This window comes from Staurois parvus, unplaced genomic scaffold (assembly GCF_062004578.1).
Source record: "Staurois parvus isolate SC_StPar_1 unplaced genomic scaffold, SC_StPar_1.0 ptg003832l, whole genome shotgun sequence".
In the NCBI taxonomy this organism is placed as follows: Eukaryota; Metazoa; Chordata; class Amphibia; order Anura; family Ranidae; genus Staurois; species Staurois parvus.
In genome coordinates, this window is record NW_028321627.1 from 69,185 (window position 1) to 85,828 (window position 16,644).

The window sequence follows — 16,644 nt, forward strand, 5'->3', positions numbered from 1 at the left end:
CCCACCGACACCAATGATGGGGCACTACTCCCCCCACCGACACCAATGATGGGGCACTACTCCCCCCACCGACACCAATGATGGGGCACTATTCCTCCCACCGACACCAATGATGGGGCACTATTCCTCCCACCGACACCAATGATGGGGCACTATTCCTCCCACTGACACCAACGATGGGGCACTATTCCTCCCACTGATACCAACGATGGGGCACTATTCCTCCCACTGATACCAACGATGGGGCATTATTCATCCCACTGACATCAGTGATGGGGCACTACTCCTTCCACTGACACCAATGATGTGGCACTACTCCTCCCACTGCAAAATTACAGTTATGAAGTAGCAACGAAAATAATTTTATGGTTGGGGGTCACCACAACATGAGGAACTGTATTAAGGGGTCGCGGCATTAGAAAGGTTGAGAACCACTGCTTTAGAAGGAACACTATTGAATTTATGTCTTGTTCTTGTTATACCTGATGAAGGGTTGGAATTTGCATTGTTGAGCTTGATGCTTTAAATACATTTAGAAGGTGCTGCAGATCAGATTTAATTTCTATTTGATCTACTGGAGATTGGGTAGTCTCAGTTTTCTGCTTTGCACCAACAGAACTATATTTTTCTGTGCTGGGCTGAGGACTTTGAGAACATTCCTAAGATCAGGTAATTCTAAACTATAAAAGCAGGTTTTACCAGTATGAATGAGGCTTCATAGTTTTTCCAAACAACTGTCACTGCTGGATAGCTTGGTATGCATGTGAACGTGCATAACAATACAGAGGAATGAGGGGAGGAGAAAAAAAAAAAAAAAAAAAGATATACCGAATACTATCCTTACAAACATAAACCTCACAATTAACATAATACAATCGCTTTTATGCAAAAGTGGCACTTTAAGGTCTCATGTACGCTGGCATTGACAGACCTGCAGCTATGCATTTATAGTACACTACAATTATGCATTTAAGTCCTCAAAGACAGGGGATTTGGATGATACAGTGTAAACAATTTGCTTTTCTGGGCATCCTTGGGCACAGGTGCAGGGTACAGCCTGCTGCTGGCAGCCTATTAAAATCAATGATAGGATGAAATATGCAGCTGGGAGCACTACTTACACTAAGGGTCCTTTCACACGGGTGTTTTTTTTTTTTCTTCAGTTCAGTCAAGTTTTTTGAAAGGAAAAAAAAAAAAAAAAAAAAAAAAGTTTACTTCTGTTTTTTTATCTAGTGGAAAAGAACAAACAAGGGCGCACTCTCATCGTGCATTACCGTGGTAGAACATGTATTTATTAAATGAAAAGAGAATATATACTCACAAACCAACATGATAAAAAGGCAGTAAAGGGTGGTCCACAAGGACAGTCACAATGCATCTGTGTCTACTAGTGCAGATAGTTTAACGCGTTTCGGGAGCTAAACCCCCTTCCTCCCGAAACGCGTTAGCCTGTCTGCACCAGTAGACACAGATGCATTGTGACTGTCCTTGTGGACCACCCTTTACTGCCTTTTTATCACGTTGGTTTGTGAGTATATAGTCTCTTTTCATTTAATAAATACATGTTATACCACGGTAATGCACGATGAGAGTGCGCCCTTGTTTGTTCTTTTCCACTAGTGGTCAGATTCCCCGATCTTAAAAGGGCAGCACCTCTTCGGTTGGCATTTTGGCATCGCCTTGGTTGTATGAAAACTGGAGCGCTGGTTTCGTTCATTCATCTTTTGGACAGTTTTTTCATCTGTTTACATCCGTTTTTCATCCGCTTACATCCATTTTTTTTTTTGCTGACGAAAAATAGGGTCTTCTTCCGTTCAAAAAAAAGTATGTTAACGGATACGGACATTAACGGATATAAAAAGAGGTTCATCTGGAAGTCCATAGAAACACATGGGGCTCCGTTTTTATCCATAAAAGGATGGATGAAAAATGGACATATGGAATGCCCATGTGAAAGGGGCCTTAAGGCTGTATTGGGCATAGGCCCCTAAACACATATGGCCCTAAATTGGAGTACCGCTCAGAACAGAACATCCAGCCGCTGCATATTCCATTCTGTCATTGATTCTGACAGGTTGCCAGCAGTGGGCTGTGCACTGCACCCCTGTTCCTCCAAGTCATCCAGAAAATGGTACATGCCCATGGAGGTTTGCAGATGCAAACATCCACTAGCGTAAATTTCTGGTGTTTTCCTGCGCTAAGAGCTGCAGGTGTTGTGTACAACTAGCAATGGAAGTGAATGGTTGTATGCGCTTGTTCTCATGAAAACGCCAATTTTTTTTGCATCAACCTTTACAACTCTTTGCTATGTGCCCCAGCAGTGAATAGTTTTTATCCAGTGCGGTACGGTAAAATGCTACACGCCTGCATGTCCGCACCTATAGGCGGCATTGCAGCGGAAACCGGGCATATAGAAAAATATTTTCATGGATACATGTTTTCACTTCTAGGACACATTGAAAATAATTGCATGAAGGTGCCATTAACCTAGGATCACAGTAGTGCTGCTACATAATCATGTGTTTTTACATGTTGTTGTTGCATTTTCATGCTTCACACGTTTTGTTTTTTGTAGGAGAAGGTGACTGGTTGTAAAAGTACGAAACCATGAGAAAAATGCAAGTACATAACCTGTTAATGAACACACACACACACACACACACACACACACACACACACTTTAAGAAATTGCACTGCACCATGGCTAGCACTTCCACCTAGCAGCACTAGGGTGGTCAGTTCGAATCCATACCACGACCCTCTGTCTGGAGTTTGCAGGTTCTCCCTGTGCCTGTGTGGATTTCCTCTGGTTACTCCAGTTTCCTTCCACACTCCCAAAGACATGCTGGTAGGTTAATTGGCTCCTGTCTAAACTGGCCATAGTATGTGTATGTATAAATGTGCATTAGGGACCTAAGGCCGTCAGATGCCTGAGGGCAGGGACTTATTTAAATTAACAAAATATATGTAAAGCACTGTGTAAATTGGTGGCACTATATAAAATATCTGTAAGGGCTCGTCTACACCTGCTTTGCTCTCCAAAGTGCGTCTTGTGCTCGGGTTGAATCTGAAGCTCATTTGAAACAGGTCTAAAGGCTTCTTTACAAAAGCAAAAGAGGGCGCCGATCTGGGTGAAGTAATTCAGTAAACAGTTTATTAAACTCACATATAAAAAGAGGAATGATACACATCACTGCATCCCAATAAAAGAGAACCACAGAGTCATGGAGAAGATTGTACTTTAATGGACTGATGGGACTAGATATTTTGATCTATTATTATACAGGATTTATATAGCGGCAACAGTTTGCTCAGCACTTTACAATATCTATTGACCTATTAGTAGTGTCCTTTAGCGATCATCCCTCCATATGTGCCACCAAATTATATGTTGCTACATTACTAAGGGCTCGTTTACACATGTGATTGGGGGGGGGGGGGGGGGGAAGACAGTAAAATACTGTGGTTCAACTGTGTTTTTACTGCCCCGCAACAGCTCCCCCTTTTGCTTCAGAGGCAGTGGCCAGGGATGTATACATGCCGCAGCCGCAATGCTTTCCAGTTAAAAGAGAAGTATGGGTTTCTATTTTTTCTCCCAAATATACTTAACCAGGTGGATGCTGCATCTGTCGACTGCCAGCTCTAACCCTAGGTTGATACCGAAGTGTTTTCCAGAAATGCAGTACAGTCCATTCAACACGATTTCCTATGGGACACATTCACAGCTCTGCGTTTTCACCCGGTGTGTTTTTTGGAAAGGGTCAGGGACTTTTTTGAACGCAAAAGGTTGCATTTTTAGTTCTATAGACTTGAATGGAAACGCTGAAAAAAGCATGTAGTGCGTTTTTGCTGCGTTATAAATCTACCTAGCAAGAAGAAAAAAAAATGCAAAACACATAAAAAAATGTGGCAAAAATGAAAGTGTAAAAACGCAATGCAAAAAGCACTGCAGAAACGGACCAAAGACAAACTGCATAGGTGTCACCTAGCCTAAGTGTGAGAACTCAGCGATCACATGACTACTGATTGCTGAGTTTTCAAAGCCAGTCTGAGCAGAGAGTGGTGACTGTCAGTCACCGCTGTCTGATCTGGTACCCCCCCATGCTCACTGGAGTGCAGGGCTGTGGAGGAGGAGGGTGCGGCTGGCTCAGGTTCTCAGCAGATTGCTGACAAGCTGAGCCAGGTTCTCAAATGCAGGTAAACAGACGGACGCCGTTCAATACCAACTCCCAGAGTCAGGCACATGAAGTTGGTCACAGAGGCAGTCCAGGGTTGCTTTTGCACGGCGTCTGTCTGTTTACCTGCACTTGAGAGACTGGAATATATTCAGGATGCTGCTCCCTTGGTTTTCTCCTTGAGGGGAGGGGATCTTTCTTCCCCCCTTTCCAGCTTTTGAGTGGTGCTATTAAGATTCACCTATGAGGCTGAACCAGGTGCCGCTCTAGACTCTAGAGTGGATCCTGACTTTAAAGTCAGGATCTTTCCCCAACTTGGACTGGCTGAGTGATTTCAGCCGGCAATGGACTGAAAACGGGTCACAGGAGTGCAGAACGAATTGCACTCCTGTGATCCACAGGAGACACTTTTCCTTTAAGAATAACCCATTCAAATGAATGGGGTCATGCTGCGATTTTGGTGCAGTTGCCTGGCTTTTAGGGAGTTAAAACAGGTGGTGAGGAGTCGATAGAACACCTCCTCTAGGATTGCCACCTAATCACTTTAGGCCTCTTTCAGATGGATGTTCTGATTGGGTCCGCCTGCCTGTTTTTCAGGCAGACCCAATTGGAACCTCTATTCTCTGCTATAGAGCAGCGGGTGTAAACAAACATGTGTCAGTTTACACCCGCCGACATCTGATCCGCAAACAAGGGATGGAAGGAACAAGCGTTCTGTTTTCATCCAACCACCCACTGAGGAGAGCAAGCAGCTCTGTGTCCGCTCTGCAGCAGCGGAGCGGACACAGAGCTGTTATCTGCTTGCTCAGCAGGGATCGGTGAAAGGTGAAAGGACCCCCCAGTGAGCAAGCAGATCTGCTAAATGGGTCTGCCCCATCTGAAATGACCCTAAAACCAAACACATTCATTGCACAGGTTCTGTGGCTAATTAACCACTTGCCCTCCTAAGGATTTACTCCCCCCCTGTAGCTGGCCAGCTAAGACCAGTCCTAGGTTGTTAATATGGTTCACATATATGTGTATACCAAACCTGCCAATAACCTCAGTACAGTGTATATGTGCATATGTTAAAGCCAAAAGCAAAATCATTGCTGTGATTTATGTCTTTTTTTATATTAACAATTTTTATTGGTTTTTGTGAAATACAAACACTATATTTCAAAGAATCAGAAGAGAAAATAAACATAACAGAAAGGTACATCGATGGCAGAGTTAAATAGGGTCAGGACCAGCTAAATCATAATAAACAGTGTGAAAAATATCAGGGCCTTGCAATGTGGGCCGGCATAGAAGTGAAAGTATCCCATGGGAGCCAAATCATCTCAAATACAGCAAACGAACAACTATGTAGTGCAGTCAAATATTCCATCTGTCTTACATCAGCAATAAGTTTGTACAAAAATCGGCATTGAAGGAGGATCAGAGGACAACAAACACATAGGAATGCTTCTCCTGGCCGCGGTCAGCACATGGACAGCGAGTTTCCTGGATAATTTAGGTAGTCCTGGGAATGGTAAACCCAGCAAAAAATGTAGTGGATCAAGTGGGAGAGAGACACGCAGCAATGAATTCAGCAAGGAGAGAACATCCTGCCAAAAAGGAGCAATGGAGCTGCATGTCCAAAAAATATGATAGAGAGAACCGAGGTCTCTACTACAGCGCCAGCAATCAGGAGAAGCATTCGGATTATAAGCATGCAGAACTTCAGGTGTTTTGTACCATAACATCATGATCTTGTATATATTTTCCTTAAAAACCACACAGACAGAAGATCTAGATGCATTTTCCCAAATTTTCTGCCATGTCAATAAATCAATATCGCATTGTATAAATTGAGACCACCTACGCATATAAAGGTGAGTATTGTTGGATAAAGAGGGGGCTTCCATAAGAAGTTTATATGTATTAGAGATTATACCCCTGTGATGAGGACCCTGCATACATAGACGTTCGAAGGGAGTAGGCTTCCCCAGAGTCAATGAAGGTGATGAAGTGGAAAAAAAGTGGCGTATTTGAAGATAAATATATAGGTGTTGAGGAGGTAAAAGGGCTTTTTTCTGGAGAACTGGGAATGAGTGTAACTTACGAGTCACCGGGTGTACCAAGTGACGCAATTGAAAAAGGTTAGCTACAGCCCAATGAGACATCCGGGACATGGCCATGTTGTCTGGGAGATTAGGGTTACAGAGGATATTAGTCAGTGGGGAGCAATCAGAGGCCAGTGAAAATTTAGCCTTACATTTCCGCCAAACAGTTAGAGAAAATTGCATGGGACCAAGGAATAAATGGCGAAAGGAGGAGACATCCACTGCTGAGGTCGACCAAAGGAGAGAACATAGATGGGCTGGGGACAGTTGCAAGGATTCGATCTCAGTCCATGTGTTGGGTGGATAATGGGAAGACCATGACATGAGAAAACGAAGGTGAGTTGCGTAGTAATATGTTATTATATCCGGAGCCCCCAAGCCCCCCCTAGAGCGCGGGGATAGCAAAACAGAACGTGCAATCCTGTGCCGCTTGTTGTGCCAAATAAAATGCAGGAAAGATTTCTGAAGAGAGTGGAGTTTGGACATAGGAACGGGAACGGGGAGGGTCGCAAACAGGTATAAAAGTTTAGGTAACACTGTCATTTTTAATACATTAATGCGTCCGAGGAAAGAAATGGGCAGAGCATCCCATTGTTTCAGGGAGCGAGAAATTGCAATAAATAGTGAAGGGAAATTGGCCTCGTATATGGATTGGTAAGAGGAAGTAAGATGAGTACCTAAATATTTTAAAGAATGGGTGCACCACCGGTAGGGAAAAGCTTCCTGAAGCGAGGATAGAACGGCTGGTGAGACGTGTATTGGGAGTGCCTCAGTTTTAGACGTATTAACTTTGTAGCCTGATATAGCCCCAAATTGTTTCAAGGTCAGATGCAAAATCGGTAAAGAAGTAAAGGGACTCGTGAGTGTGAGGAGAATGTCGTCAGCAAACAGCGATAACTTGTACTCATGGGTATGGGAATGTATCCCGCGAATATCCGGATTCGACCTGATGGATGTGGCCAACGGCTCCAGGCAAAGAATAAACAGTAAGGGAGAGAGTGGACAACCCTGACGAGTGCCATTGGACATCTGAAAAGGGAGTGAGAGAAAAGAGGCTAATCTGACCTGCGAAAATGGGGAAGAGTAAAGGGCCTTCAAGGCTGCTACAAATGGGCCTCTGAAACCAAATCTCTCCAAGACCATGAACATGTAAGGCCAACTTAACCGGTCGAAAGCTTTTTGAGCGTCTAAGCTCAATAGCACAGCAGGGGTGGAAGATCGGTTAACCAGATCAATAGATCTCCTGGTGTTATCTGCAGCATGTCTGGAAGGTACAAAGCCCACTTGGTCCCTATGTATGAGTTTGGAAATAATTCCAGACAATCGGTTGGCTAAAATTTTAGTGAAAATCTTGTAGTCGGAATTAAGTAGTGCAATCGGACGATAGTTGTCTACAATAGAGAGATCTTTATTGGGTTTAGGGATAACCGAGATATAGGCACGTGAAAAGTCAGTCTGGGGTGTGACCCCCTTAAAAAGGTCGCTATAAAAGGGAAAGAAGATGGGGAGCCAGGATACCAATAAAGGATTTATAATAAGAGTAGGGTAATCCATCCGGACCCGGGGCCTTACGAGAGGGAAGATGTTTAATCGTGTCAAGTAGTTCCTTTAGCGTAATGTCAGCATTAAGGATGGCAATGTCTGGGGGTAATAGTCTCGGAAGTGACAAGGAATCAAAAAAGTCGTCAAAGGATGACTGTGTGAGAGGCGGGTGAAGGTCTGGGGTCAAACAGTTATACAGTTTCTCATAGTATGAGCCAAAAAGGGTTGCCATGACCTGAGGATCATAGGTAGGGCTTCTGTTTGGTTGGATTAAAAGATCAGGCATCGTAGAAGGAGACTGAGCTTTAAGTCGATTGACTAACATACGATGGGGTTTGTTGGAAAATTCGTAAAATTTCTGTTTAACCCACAGGAGGGACTGTGCAGACTTACTGGAGTCAAGAGTTTTAATGCGGTCACGGAAAAATGTTACCCTCCGGAGCCCAGAAACGGACGGCTTGGCCATCAACCGTCGTTCCGCCAAAGATAGTTGACGTACAAGAGAGGCCCTAGCACTTGCCGCAGATTTCTTTAAACGCGAGCCCATAGAAATACAGAGTCCTCGAAATACCGCCTTATGGGCCTCCCATAAAGTTGAGGAGGAAGCTACGGAGCCAACATTATGGGTAAAATAGGTATCAAGTCCCCGAGACAATTCATCCCTAAGATGGTCTGTAGTGAGGAAAGTCTCATTAAGGCGCCAGTGACATGGTTTGGATATAGCAGGAGGAAAGAAAAGGTTTAAAGTCAGAGAGGCGTGGTCAGACCAGGTAATGGGATTAATTTCAGAAGTGACCAAGAGTGGAAGCAGTGGGGCAGAGATGAAAAAGTGATCTAAGCGAGAATAGCTACGGTGGGGGGTGGAGTAGAAAGTAAATTGTTTATGGGTGGGGTGTTTAATCCGCCAAGCGTCGAAGAGACGATGCTCCCTTATCAGTCTACGAAAGGATTTTGAAGAGGAGCATTGCCGCTTTGAGGGTGTGGATTCAAAAAGAACTTTCCTGTCCTTATGGGGGGAAAAAAATCAAATTAAAATCACCCCCCACAATCACATGCGAGGTGGAAAAAGAATCTAAGGCAGCTAGTGTTTGGGAAAGAAATTGCAATTGACCCGTATTGGGGGCGTATAAATTCAACAGAACAAGGGGAGTGTCACCAAGCATACATTCCAAAATAATGAAGCGACCTTTTTGGTCAACTTTGGAGGAAACAACCCGAAGGGAGCAGTGCGACCCAATCAAGATTGCCACCCCAGCCTTCCCGGAGGGATCGAAGGCCGAATAGGCTTGGGGAAAAAACCTTGAGGCAAAACGAAAGGAACCAGCTGATTTGAAATGGGTCTCTTGGACAAAAATAATGTCTGCTCCTGAGGATCGAAACTCCCTCAAAGCCATCCACCGTTTTTGAATGGAGTTGAGGCCCTTGACATATGACAGAAACCTCAAAGCCATTATAAAATAACAAGGATTGAAGCAAATGTGTTAGCATAAAAAAGGAATGAAATACCATCGATGTAATAGAAAAACAAAAAACAGTAAAAGAACACATGAAAGTATAAACACAGAGATTGACATAAGTATCCGTGAGGATATAAACTTGGGATCAACAAATTGGCCCAAGTCGTCTAGGCCTATGGCTAGACAAAATTGGGAGCAGCACGACAACCAGGACATCAGAAAGGTCATCATGCCCGGCCAGACAAAACAGAAGTGAAAAAATGCACCCAACAATGGTTCGGCCGGACAGAAAAGAGAAACCTGAGGGAAAATTATGCAAGGGAAAAAAAAGAAAAAAAAAAAAAAAAAAAAACCAGGAGGGAAGGATAGTCACCGGAAACACCCCGGAAAGTCACCCCAGAGAGTCCTCAGACAGGCGGATCGGTCAACTGAGGATGACGTGGACGTTGTGGGGTACGTGAAAGTCTCTTCCGACCTCCGCGGACTGGGGTCCAGATCTTGCTGGGGGTGGCGGATGGGCAAGACGGAGTCGGTGGCAGAGGAGACACATCTTCTGACAAAGGTGGAAGTCCCAGGTGCTTTAAGAAGGAATCCGCCTCAAGAAGATCACGAAGCACAACTTGGGTATTATCCCTAGTTACGACCAGCCGGAAGGGAAACCCCCATCGGTAAGGGACATGATGGCGTTGAAGGTGTGTGGTGATCGGCTTCAGGGCTCGCCTCTTGGCCAGGGTAATCGGGGACAAGTCGCAGAAGAGTTGGAGTCTGTCACCTTTAAATTCCAGAGAGGATGTGTGGCGAGCAGCTAATAAGGCTTCTTTGCTTTGAAAAAAGTGAAAGCGAACTATGACGTCGCGTGGTCTAGTGCCTTCGGTAGGTTTTGGGCCCAATGAGCGATGAGCCCTGTCAATTCGCCAATCCGCTTCTGGAACCAGGGGGGCGGTTGCGATAAAGAAGGATAGAAGGTGACGGTGTAATTGTGTATCAGCGATAGATTCGGACATACCGCGTATACGGATATTTTGGCGCCGTTCCCCGTTTTCTAGATCCTCTTGCTGGAGCTGCATTTGGGACATGGAATGCTTCAAATATGCGTTATCCTCTTCCAGGACATGAACGTATTGCACCAAATCATCAAACTCAGTCTCCAATTTATTCGTGCGATCTCCAATCTGAGTTATTTCCCCTCTGAGATCTAATGCCAGCTTTCCAACCTCAGCGGATATGGATGCGGTGATATTGCGTAGAAAAATTTGCAGCTTATCGTCCAACGCTGAAATTGTGAGGGAAGGAGATTGTACAGTGTGCTGAGATATCTGGGTGGAGGGAGGACGATTCCCTGATGCAGAGCATTCCACTGCCCCCCCAGATATATGCTGGGGATCAGAGTCCTCCATCTGGGGCTGGGTCTGGGCAGAGGCAGGCATGGAGACTGAGATGCATGAGGGTGCAGTACCCTCCGTGACCACCGGGGGGCCGGGATCTCTCCCTGGGCTCCTGGCCATACTAGAGGCCGGGGATTGCGGCCTGGACAGGAACCGCTGGAGCGGCGATGGCCGCGACTCCTGTGGCTGCGGGGAGGGGGGCTTCCAGCGCCCTATCTTCCCCATACAGGTCTCTCCGAGGTGCCGGGCCGGGTGCCTGGTAGATGTGACTCACCCTTGTGCAGAAGGAAGCAGTGGCGCGTGACGGGTGAGTCCGTGCTGGCCGGGGATGAGCAGAGCTCAGCTAAAATGCAACCACCATCGTCCCTGGCCACGCATGCGCCCCGTGATTTATGTCTTTGAATGTTATATGACATTGATATATTAATTGTGTTAGCAGAAGCAGAAAAGGAAAATATGCCTTTAAGAGTTAGTATAAGGTGAGCCAATCACAGACAGCCTCATACTGTACAGAGCCTTAACCAATCCCAGCCAGTTTCACATCTATGCCTGTGTAAAACTCCCTGCTAGGATTTTCTAGAGACACATGCTCACCAGACAGAAGAGGAAACAGACAGTTCCAATCAGAGAAGCTTTATGGAAACAGAGAAGGCCAAATAGGTATTTAATGCACTTGTGTGTTCCTCTGTTTAGTAATGCAGGTAGATCTGTATGTAAAAACTGTTGTATGTGTTTACTTGTAGTTACACCGAACTTACGAATTTAACGAATCAAGTCACTGTAGAGTAATCATAATCGAACAAATCCTATCGAATTTATAAATCCAAGTGAATTTATCTATAGAAATATACAGAACAAATTTATCAAATCTATTGAACCTATCGAGATAAGCTATCGAATCAACCCAATGTAATACGAATTAAACGATTGAAAGAAATAAGCCATTGTAAGCAGTTATATGAAGAAGATTGAAGTTATTAAAGAAGTTAACTAAACTATTCGGTGTGCTCTTTAAACCTACTGCATCCATAGAGCAGCATTGGAGGAATTACAGAGTAAAGTCAGTCTAATCAAACAAAGAAACAGCAATTGCATAATTTTTCTAATGCCACAGTGCACTAGGCACCAAAGGGTGCTGCGTCTGCCACACCCCTTCCTAAACAGGCCCTTTTTTGCATTATGGCACTGCGTTATTTTAACTGACAATTGCACAGTCCTGCAACACTGCACCCAAATGAAATTTACGTCTTTTTTCCCATGACTAGAGCTTTCTTTTGGTGGTATTTGATCACCTGTGCAATTTTTTTTTTTTTTTTTTTGCACTATAAAATAAAAAAATAAAAAGACCAACAATTTTGAGAAAACAATATTTTGGACTTTTTGCTATTAAACATGTCCAGTAAAAAAAAAAAATTTCATCATAAATTTAGGCCAAAATGTATTCTGCGACATGTCTTTGCTACAAAAAATCCAAATACATGTAAATTAATTGGTTTACAAAATGGCAGTATATATACTGGGATTTTTTGTTTTGTTTTTACTATTACTAGTAATAGCAGCGATCAGCAACTTACAGCGGGACTGACTCTGGGGGGGAACGGACTTGGTGTCACTGACATCAATACAGTGAGCAGCGGTAATAAACTGTACTAATGGCACTGGGCATGAAGGGGTTATCATCTGGGGTGATCAAAGAGTTTACTGTGTGCCATTTTACATTGTGTCCTGTGTGTGCTTCACTGTAAGCACACTGCTTTGCATGGCTGTGCTATTCACAGCTATGCAAAACAGTGTTCAGGAGCTGGCAGGGGAAAGAATGGTTTTATTTACGGTTTTCTCCCCCTATGTCAGAGATGCTCGTCAATCACCGGCTGGGATCCGGTGATTGACAGCCGTGGTGCATGCCCCCCACCTTGAAATGCAAAATTGTGTGTGTTTAGATATATATATATAATTTCACCTGAACAGCTTCCCAGGGCAGATGGGGAGCTGTTAAGGTGGTCCTTAAAACTCACTTAGCACCTCATCTAAATTAAATTAGCCTCATAACCTGTGTTAATATTTGTTCAGATTTAAAGGGATGAGGTGGCAACCCTAGCCTCCTCACTAGCCAATGTTCTCTGAAGAGCAAGCCCAATGCTGATCACTCTTCAGAGAGCAAAACAGGTGTACACAAGCCTAATAAACATAAAATAAGGTGTGCATAGGGGCAGATGAAATACTCGGAGCACATGTAAACTCACATGAAGGAAAGTTAACAAACACAGGAGAACTTGATCTGCTATCCCCGCTTCAGTCAATCCTGACTACGGCTGCCAGACTCATTCACCTCACCAACTGCTCAGTTTCCACCACCCCCCCTCTGCCAATCCCTCCACTGGCTTCCGATTGCACAATGGATCAAATTCCAAATCCTAACACTGACATACAAAGCTGTCCACCATACTGCCCCGAACTACATCACCGACCTAATATCTAAGTACCACCCAGCACGTACACTCCGCTTCTCACAAGACCTCCTCTCTAGTTCCCTGGTCTCCTCCTCCCATGCCCGCCTCCAGAACTTCTCCAGGGTGTCACCCATCCTCTGGAACTCCCTGCCCCAACCCATCAGATTATCACCTACTCTCCTCATTTAGGTGCACCCTGAAAACCCATCTCTTCAGGGAAGCCTACCCCACCCCCTGCTAACTTGCCGACCTCCTCCACTCTTCCTACCACTCCATCCCCCACAGCTATCTCCTCCTGTACCACTATCCCATCCCTCCTAGATTGTAAGCTTGAAAGAGCAGAGCCCTCAATCCCCTTATGTTCTGCATTGTATTGGTATTGTTCTGTCACATGTTCTGTCCCCCTCTGTAATGTACAGCGCTGAGCAAACTATTGGCGCTTTATAAATACTGTATAATAATAATAATAATAATAATCTGGGGAGGATGACATTTCTCTTCCCTCTACAGTGAAATACCAAAAACACAGAGAGCAGAGCAGGCACAGCCAACTGTCAGGAAACAAACAGCTGCTTTCACTTTCAGTTGTGATGACTCATGGTCTTCCTCTACCCAGGGCAGGCATGTGACACCGCTATTTCCAAATTCAGGTTCGTCAATTCCTAGGACAACGACTTATCAGAATCGCACCAGAAACACGAAATCCCATCCAACATCTGCTGTCATTCGTCATTAGGAGCAGCGGATCTAAACCATGGATACAGGACGAAAGTTGTAGCCCAAATGAATGGAAAGCAACACACTGATCGCAACGCCATCCGTACCGACATATAGTATCAGTAAAATGATCAGAAGTACCCCGAGCACTAAGCCCGGCTGATCTAGGCAATGTCATCATCATATAGTGGTAATAACTCACCCGTCTTTCTCCCAAACACTACCAATCAGGACACACAAGACTCTCCAACGTCCACACAGCCCAGCTGTCACATCACGAGCTCTTCTCCTTTATAGCCACTATGATCACACTCCTTACTTGTGACACTCCAACGTCATACACCTGGACCAATCACTGACCAGAGCTGCCAGTTTCAGGCATAAGCAGACGATCAGCGATCTCGCTCTGATAAACTGTTAACTCCTTTCATGCTGGATTGCAATTACAGGAGTCACATCACTCGGATCACTGCTGCTGACGATCCTACCGCAAGATGTCGCCAAGCTGTTTGGGGGGGTGACATGGCAAGTACAGTCACATGTGGGGGGATCAGTGATATTGGGGAGCCATAACATGTTGTGGTGGTGCAGTTAAACGTGGGTGCCAGTCATATGGGGGTGGGGATTTGCATCAAGGGAGGCAGAAGTTCACGGGGGACTGAGCTTATTGCTAGGGGGGGGATGTTTGCGTCAAGGGGGGGGGCAGATCTGCACGTGAGGTTGCTGCTTGGGGGGGAGGGGTTGCTTGCGTCAATGGGGGGCAGATCTTCACGGGGTACTGATCCTGGGGTGACGGGGGGTGGGGGTAATGACAAGGGGTGCAGATCTTCATGGGGGACTGATCTAGCTGTGGAATAATGACAAGGGGGGCTAATCTTCACGGGGGACTGATTTGCTGGGGGGGGAATGACAAGGGGGGCAGATCTTCACGGGGGACTGATCTTGCTGGGGGGGAATGACAAGGGGGGGCACATCTTCACGGGGGACAGATCTTGGGGTAATGACAAGGAGGGCAGATCTTCACGGGGGACTGATCTTGCTGGGGGGGAATGACAAGGGGGGAAGATCTTCACGGCGGACTGATTTTGCTGGGGAGGAATGACAAGGGGGGCAGATCTTCACGGAGGACTGATTTTGCTGGGGGGGAATGACAAGGGGGGCAGATCTTCACGGCGGATTGATCTTGCTTGGGGGGGAATGACAAGGGGGGCAGATCTTCACGGGGTACTGATCTTGGGGTAATGACGAGGGCAGATCTTCACGAGGTACTGATCTTGGGGGGGGGGGGAATGACAAGGGCGGACAGATCTTCACGGCGGACTGATTTTGCTGGGGAGGAATGACAAGGGGGGCAGATCTTCACGGTGGACTGATTTTGCTGGGGTGGAATGAGAAGGGGGGCAGATCTTCACGGCGGATTGATCTTGCTTGGGGGGGAATGACAAGGGAGGCAGTTCTTCACGGGGGACTAATCTTGCTGGGGAATAATGACAAGGGGGGCAGATCTTCACGGCGGATTGATCTTGCTTGGGGGGGAATGACAAGGGGGGGCAGATCTTCATGGTGCACTGATCTTGCTGGGGAATAATGAGAAGGGGGGCATATCTTCACGGGGGAATAATCTTCCTGGAAAATAATGACAAGGGGGACAGATCTTCACGGCGGACTGATCTTGCTGGGGGGTAATGACAAGGGGGGCAGATCTTTACGAGGGACTGATCTTGCTGGGGGGGAATGACAAGGGGGGCAGATCTTCACGGGGTACTGATCTTGGGGGGGTAATGACAAGGGGGGCAGATCTTCACGGGGGACTGATCTTGCTGGGGGGAATGACAAGGGGGGCAGATCTTCATGGGGTACTGATCTTGGGGGGGTAATGGCAAGGGGGGGCAGATCTTCGAGGGACTGATCTTGCTGGGGGGGAATGACAAGGGGGGCAGATCTTCACGGTGGACTGATCTTGCAGGGGGTAATGACAAGGGGGGAAGATCTTCACGGCGGACTGATTTTGCTGGGGGGGAATGACAAGGGGGGCAGATCTTCACGGGGGACTGTTCTTGATGGGGAATAATGACATGGGGGGCAGATCTTCACGGCGGATTGATCTTGCTTGGCGGGAATGACAAGGGGGGCAGTTCTTCACGGGGGACTGATCTTGCTGGGGAATAATGACAAGGGGGGCAGATCTTCACGGCGGATTGATCTTGCTTGGGGGGGAATGGCAAGGGGGGCAGTTCTTCACGGTGCACTGATCTTGCTGGGGAATAATGACAAGGGGGGCAGATCTTCACGGCAGACTGATCTTGCTGGTGGGTAATGACAAGGGGGGCAGATCTTCACGGAGTACTGATCCTGGGGGGGGGGAATGACAAGGGGGGGCAGATCTTCACGGCGGATTGATCTTGCTTGGGGGGGAATGACAAGGTAGGCAGTTCTTCACGGGGGACTGATCTTGCTGGGGAATAATGACAAGGGGGGCAGATCTTCACAGCGGATTGATCTTGCTTGGGGGGAATGACAAGGGGGGGCAGATCTTCACGGTGCACTGATCTTGCTGGGGAATAATGACAAGGGCGGCAGATCTTCACGGGGGAATAATCGTCCTGGAAAATAATGACAAGGGGGACAGATCTTCACGGCGGACTGATCTTGCTGGGGGGTAATGACAAGGGGGGCAGATCTTTACGAGGGACTGATCTTGCTGGGGGGGAATGACAAGGGGGGCAGATCTTCACGGGGTACTGATCTTGGGGGGGTAATGACAAGGGGGGCAGATCTTCACGGGGGACTGATCTTGCTGGGGGGAATGACAAGGGGGGCAGATCTTCATG

General features: G+C 46.3%; 1 protein-coding gene across 1 annotated transcript in view; it reads right to left on the reverse strand.

Annotated features, from left to right (window-relative positions):
• Positions 1 to 14,122, reverse strand: part of LOC149427362 (complement decay-accelerating factor-like) — a gene marked incomplete at its 3' end in the record, with an annotated part of 76,385 nt that extends 62,263 nt beyond the window's left edge. The window contains exon 1 of the mRNA XM_089668092.1: positions 14,016 to 14,122. The remainder of the gene's footprint in view (positions 1 to 14,015) is intronic.
• Between the last annotated feature and the right edge of the window lie 2,522 nt (positions 14,123 to 16,644).